The sequence below is a fragment of the Pelodiscus sinensis genome, chromosome 9 (genome assembly GCF_049634645.1).
Source record: "Pelodiscus sinensis isolate JC-2024 chromosome 9, ASM4963464v1, whole genome shotgun sequence".
Taxonomy (NCBI): Eukaryota; Metazoa; Chordata; order Testudines; family Trionychidae; genus Pelodiscus; species Pelodiscus sinensis.
The window spans coordinates 3,320,689-3,327,930 of NC_134719.1; positions in this window are offsets into that span (position 1 = coordinate 3,320,689).

Here is a 7,242-nt window from a genome sequence, read left to right on the forward strand (position 1 = left end):
CCTGGGTTCACACTGCCAGAAATGTTCCTAATTTGGGGAACACGCCACATCCCCTTAGAAAAGAAACCAAACAAAAACTGCGCCCCCCAAACAGCTCCTGCATCACTCCCCACGCTTGCTTCACTTTTCGTGTGTTCTGAATATTAGCTGTGAATTGATTTTTGTTAAATAAAAGCCCCCTGCCATGTTAGATTGAGTCCCTTTATTTTCCCCTTCCAATGAGTCCCAGGAAGATCACTGTAGTTCCGAGCCTGTACTGTCTTTTTGTGTCCTTGACATGCATTCTGGACCTATTATTATATATTTGGTGTTGCACGCTATACAGTTTCTCAGAAATGAGCAAGGTTCCCTTGCCCTATTCCTAAAATCGGGACAATGTAGCACTGTGGGAAACACCTGCCAGCATATCCCAGCTAACCAGTTCTCCCTTAAGCTTTTTTCTTCATGTGAGCACCTTGGAGTCCCCAAACCTTTGGTGCTTATAGCTAATTAATAGCCCTAATGATATTTTCCCAACTCCATGAATACATTAGGTTCTCAATCCAAAAAGGCTTTAGCCTCTTTGCCTCCATTCAAGGGTACTTCAACATCTGCTCATTTAAGGGCAATTAATCATTTTGATATATGGTTTAAAATTGACTGCTTCCGAGGGACTTTTTTTGACAAGAATAACAAAGCAATTTGCCAGGAGCCATCTTCTGGACATGTTATTAGCAAAGCCTTCATCTTAAAGATTTTTTTTCCCTAACTCAGTTTTAGGTACCTCTTTTTAACACCTCTTTTGAGTTTTCCAAATCCCTTTATTTAGGACCAGCAATCTCTCCAATCTCGAACCTCTCTACAGAAAGTTTATACCTTGATTGCAATGTCATGTCTTTTATTATTTTAATGCTCCGAGACACAAGGTGATCTGAATGTCATGAAACATGGCGAAAGCTTGATTCCTACTGACTTTGTCTTGATTTTTCTGTTTTTTGCTTAATTTTGGCTATTTTTTGTTTTCAACTAAATCCTGCATTATTAAAAAAAATCCGGTTATGTGCCCAATCCTGCTCCCAATTGAAGTTAGGAGGATTTTTGCCATTAGATTCAGTTTGGAACAGAAATAAACCACTTGCTACTTACTCCTTTTCTTTTAAGTACCTGTAGGAATCAAATATGCCAAGAGTATTAGGAGAAACCAGGCAAAGAGATCAATTTTTTTTTCAGCCTCTGGTTCCTGGTTAAGGGGGTTAGTAGCTAGAATGCAAAGGGAAGTCTGGAGCATGGCTAGAATATACAATTTTATCTTCACAAGTAGATGATATTATTGGTGTGTGTGTGTGTTTTGGTAGCGGTCAGAGGCCTGATGCAAAATCAAGGCCCCTTTTTATGTTGTACAAATCGTGGGAAAAGAATCTCTGAAGCACTTTACACACACAAGCCAGACCAAGGGGAATAAGAAGGACAGAAAAGTGAAATGATTTGTTTGAGATGCCCTAAACCAGAACAGGCTGATCGCTCTTCCCTCAGCTGAATTTATCAATGGTACAAGTCCATGAATACCATTCCTTGCAGTAGATCCCTGCTGATCACAATACATGATGTGGGGGAAAATGTTGCAGAGGGAGCTAAAATCTATCCCTTTCCTTATGGTGCCATCCCCCAACAACTAGCTTGCAATGGGCAATGTAAGTTCCGATCCGCATCCTTGCAGCTCACCTGGGAGACATACACAGCTAATAAAGATTAGAAATGGATTCATTTTCTTTAGGATAGTTTTCACACTTGATAGATCTCAAAGAACTCCTGAAGGTTAATGTAGGGGTTTGGTCCAAAGCCTGTTGGAATCTTGCCATTGACTTCAATGTGTTTTGGAGAAGACTTTGGTGAATATTTGCTGATTTTAGCTGTTCATTGGAACCTCAACCGTCTATTTTTCATGCAGGCTGAAGCATCAAATATTTCCTTATATTAAAGAGAAATAGTCAAGCAATAGATTTCTCCCATAGAAAATGTTAGTTTTCATTGCCCATTTGCATACCAAAAAATCAATGGAAAACGGAAATATTTTGATTTAGATGTGTTGCTGCGGTGCAGCCTGGGAGTTGTAGTTTGACTGTCATGAGTTCTCATTCCCTTCTATAAGCTTGGATCTCTGGATGGAACTACATATCCCATGATGTACCATGTTCTCCTTTCTTGGTGCATCCTGGGAGTTGTAGTTTGATTGCCACAAGTTCTCTTTCCCTTCTATAAGTGCAGATCTCTGGATGGCACTACATCTCCCATAATGCACCATGGTCCCTTCTCTTGGTGCGTCCTGGGAGTTGTAGTTTGATTGCCACAAGTTCTCTTTCCCTTCTATAACGCAGATCTCTGGATGGCACTACATCTCCCATGATGCACCATGGTCTCCTCTCTTGGTGCATCTTTGGAGTTGCTGGTGAGGGTGCAGCTTAGCAGATGGAATCTGACGGAGGATCCTGGTCCGTAGAAAAGAATGGGAACATATGAAGCAGCAGAACTGCAACTCCCATCAGGCCTAAGGGCAGCATTCCCACAGAAAAGAGATTTCAGTTTTGGAGCATTTGGGACCTTTGATAAAAATCAGACTTTTCCATAGGCAGCAGATGGTTTTTGTGAAGACTTCTATTTGTCAGAAAACTCACTCTTCTATTGAGAAACAACATAGAAAGAATAATTTTGACCAGCTCTAGTGTTAAATATCATGCCAGCCAATCAAGCTATGGTTCAATTGGACTCACGCATATGTGTAAAGTTAAGCATGTGCTTTGTCAAATAGGCATGGCCTTAAATGCATGCTGAAGTACTTTCCCGAACTGGTGCCTGCCTGCCCGGTCTCAGTGGTGGAGAACTTTGTTTGAAATTCACTTGGGTGGATTAATTTAGTGGGAAATAAACCTTTCTGACTTCACAAGTGTTCTGCTTAAACCCACAGCGAACAAATCTATATACCTGCCTTCCTCAGATTCCTTTATGGCATGGTCTTCCCAGTGATTTTCACATTCTCTCTGCTCATTGGAAACACTGTGGGATGCTAGCTGACTTGTGAGAAGCGTTTCATTGCTGGAAAATGATCCAGCTACTCCTTTTAAAGGCCGGGAGCTATACGCGTGGGTGATGATTTTGATTTGCACATTGAAGAGGCTTATCAAAAGGGAGGAGGATGCAGAAGTAGCCCATCATGGGGGTACTCCAAGGCACAGGTCTCTTGCTCCTGGGGTAACGTAAAATATCCCGCTTTCTTCTGTGTTCTATCATCTGTGCATTGTGGGGGGGGGGGGGGGGGATCACCCTTGATGGTCAGTTGTTTCTGTCTCCTCCATGTCTCCCAACTCAGCTTTGTAAAATGCATTTGCAAAGGATTTCAGACTCACTTATCTTTCCTTTTGCCCTTCAACCACCTGGCTTTAGGTCCTTTTGAGTACACTTCTATTTACTGGCCTTTAGCAGTATAGATCCGCTTCTTTGGTGGTTCAGCAGGGTTGAATTCACAGCTCTGCCACAGATTCCCTGACTGACCGTGGGCCAGTCACAGGATCTCTGTGCCTCAGTTTCCCATCTGCAGCAATGCTCCCCTGTCAGACTGGCTGGGCATGAAGAGAGATTCATGTGCACGTAGCTTCCTGCATATAAAGCCGACACACTCCCACCCCTTTGTTAGATGCAAAAGTTTTGGACCGTGGCTTTCAAGCTCGACTCCAGGACCTGATTGAGTGCAGGGAACTCAATTCAAAAGCTCCCATTGATTTCACTGGACTTTGGATCAGACCTTAATTGAGCATGGGATTAAGAGCATCTTTTAATCCATTGACTGTTCTGACATATTCCATGTGCACTACAAAAGCCACCGTATGCGCCATGCCAGCACTGCAGAAGTCATGCAATGAGTCTTAGCTTCTAGACTTCACCTCTCACAGTGATTTCCATTCATTTTTGTGAAGACCCCAAAACACATTTTGGCTATGACTAGACTGCAAGCCTCATTCAAAAGAGGCTTTTTCAAAAGATACTTTCGAAAAAGCCTCTTTAGAAAAAGAGCATCTAGACTACAACTGGTACTTTTGAAAAAGCAAGCCGCTTCTTCGAAAGAGAGCACCCAGGCAGTCTGGATGGTCTCTTTTGAAAAAGCACAGTTTGCATTACATAGCGCCTTTTTTTGAAAGGGCACTTTCGAAAAAAGGCGTTCTTCCTCGTAAAACGAGGTTTTCCGCTGTCGAAAAAACTGCCGCGTTCTTTCGATTGACTCTTGAAAGAACGCGGCAGCAGGTGAAGTTTTTCGAAAAAAGGCTACTTTTTTCAAAAAACCTGTAGTCTAGACATACCCATTTGAGAGTGTGTTTGGCAGTCCCCATTCATTCCCATTTTAAGGAATTTGGGAAAGGGGCTATAATATTTTTGGGTGGCATGGGTTGTGAATACAGTACAGTCCCTAGTGCAATAGGATCTTGATCTGAAATGCAGCTTTTAGATAACACTGAAATACAAATCTAGAAAGAGAAGTCTCCTGGAACTCTTTAGGTTTTCCAGTAGCATCGTCAGAGGACCGCCGATGTTTTGTTCTTGGAAACAGTCTATGACAGTAGCTTAGAGCAGTGTCTCTCAACCTTTCCAGATGACTGTCCCCTTTCAGAAGTCTGATTTGTTTTGCATACCCCAACTTCAACCTCACTTAAGCTCTATTTGCTTACAACATCAGACAAAAAATACAAAAGTCTCACAGTCACTATTAGAGAAAAATGGCCGACGTTCTAATTTGTGCCATATAATTATTAAAATAAATCAATCTATTGATATATTTTAGAAACGTGCGTCTGTCTGTCTGTGAGTCTGCTTGCTCAAGAACTCTTCCTAAACGGTAAGAGCTAGATCCACCAAATGTGGTATGCCGCTTCCTCTTCTCCTAGGTCTGGGTTTGGTTGTGCCAGGAAAACAGGAAGTGTGGCGAATGGGACTGTTTTCCATGAACTGGATAGGGAGGGGCTTTTTGTAGGGATGCTATCCTCACAGTGGCCACTGGGGGGCAGCGAGTGCAGGGGAGAGCTGTACTGCAGAGTAGCCACTGGGGGCAGCAGTATCACTAAGGGGGTGGCTGGCGGGGCTGGTATCTGATGTTGTAAACAAATAACGTTTAAGTGAGGTGGAACTTGGGATAAGCAAGACAAATTAGACTTCTGAAAGGTGTACAGTCATCTGGTGCCATCTTGCCTGTCACCAGATGAGGAAGTGGAGCCAGGACCACCTGGCCTGGTCCCCCTGCCTCTGGAGGGGCCAGAGAGAGGAAGAAAGACCCCCGGTGGCTGCCTGCCCTGGGAAGGGCCAGGGGAGAGGGAGAAAGCCTCTGGCAACCATCCCCATCCTGGTAGGAGACCAGGAGGGAGAAAGAGGGCTCCAGCTAGCCCCCACCTCATCCTGGGAGGGAGCAAGGGAAGGGAGCCTCTGCTGACCCCTTCTGCACCCCCATGATCCTGGCCTACTGCCCTGAGCCACCCACATCCCCAAGGCCCTGCTCCCCCCCACACACCGCCAGCCCCTTGCCCTGAAGGACCCAGGCAACTCCAGGTTCGTCTTCTAGTTGGAATATAACCATTGTATTTGCATGCCAGTGTAGAGCGTATAGAGTAGCATAAACAAATCATTGAATGCAATTTTAGTTTGCACTGATTTCACTCCCATAGCCTGTCTTAAAACGAGGCAAATATCTAGATAACTGATGTACCCGTTGGAAGACCTGGGTGTCGTTAGGATTCACTGTTTTAGAGAGACAACGTACGTGAGGTCATATCTTACTGCACCAACTTCTGTCGGAGTGCGGGAATATGCCAAAAATCCACCCTGTGTATGAAGACGGTGATTTTTACCATCTAGCAATATTTATGGCTCATTGAAATAATCGGTAGTACCCTACCCCCCTTTTTGTCCTTTGATAGCAGGAGTGCTAATGGAGTTACCGCCTTGCCGGAGCTCGTAGAATACACGCTAAGTGCTTAGGCGAGACGATCTCTTCTGCCTTGTTATTTAGCTGAGATGCTCCCTTACTCCTTCACAGCTGGCCCATTCATAGGGCGGTTCGGCGTGGCCACCCTGGGCCCTTTGGCGACCACCCCCATTGTCCTATGGATGGGATGGTCCTCCCGTATAACGGTTAGCCTGCAGGGCCCAGGGCACCCTTGGGAATTACCTGGGGGGGAGGGGCCTGGCACAGGTGGCAGGAAGGGTCACCCCTCTCACCCCACACAGCGGTGGGAGCCCCGGAAGTGGAATGACCCAGCAACGTGCTCTGCTTTGCTGCCCGTGGGATCGCTCGGCTTCACCACGACGGCAGGAGGCGGAGGGCTTGACACCTAACCCAGGCTGAACTGACGAGGAGATGGGTGGCAGAGGGGAGCAGGGCCTCTTGGGGGAGGGGGTTTGGGGACCGGATGGAACGGGGGTGGGAGGAGGCGGAATGCGGGGAAGCAGGGGCGGGGCTTGGGAAGAAGTGGGGGCGGGGCAGGAGAGGAGCAGGGGCGGGGCCTGGAGGAGAGAGGTATTTGCCCCTGGTCAGCACCCACCTAAGGACGGCCCTTCACTCACTCGAAGAGCTCGGTGCAGCACGTCTCTCTCCCCCACAGAAGCTATTGATGGATATTACCTCACCCACCTTGTCTCCTGGGACTGACAAATCTACAAGAAGACTGGTCCCCATTTCCATAATATCTGAGTGCCTCAAAATCCATCATGCACGTGTCCTCATGACACCCTGGTGAGGTGCTATATTGAATGGGACCTCCCATACCAGGCGCACAGGGAGCTGAACCCCGGTTTTCCAAGTTAAAGGCATGTGCCCTAACCACTAGGCCCTTCTCCCTCAGTTGTTTGGCTTTGAATCATAGAACTGGAAGAGATCTCAGAAGGCCATCAAGTCCAGCCCCCTGCTCTAGGCAGGACCAATCCCAACTAAATCAACCCAGCCAGGGCTTTGTCAAGCCGGGACTTAAACACCTCTAGGGATGGAGACTCCACTACTTCCCTAGGGGACCCATCCCAGTGCTTCCCCATCCTCCTCGTGAAATAGTTTTTCCTAATATCCAACCTGGACCTCTCCCACCGCAACTTGAGCCCATTGCTCCTTGTTCTGCCATCCGTCACTACTGAGAACAGCCTCTCTCCAGCCTCTTTGGCACCCCCCTGCAGGTAGCCGGAGGCTTCTCTCAAATCCCCCCTCACTCTTCTCTTCTGCAGACTAAACAAACCAAA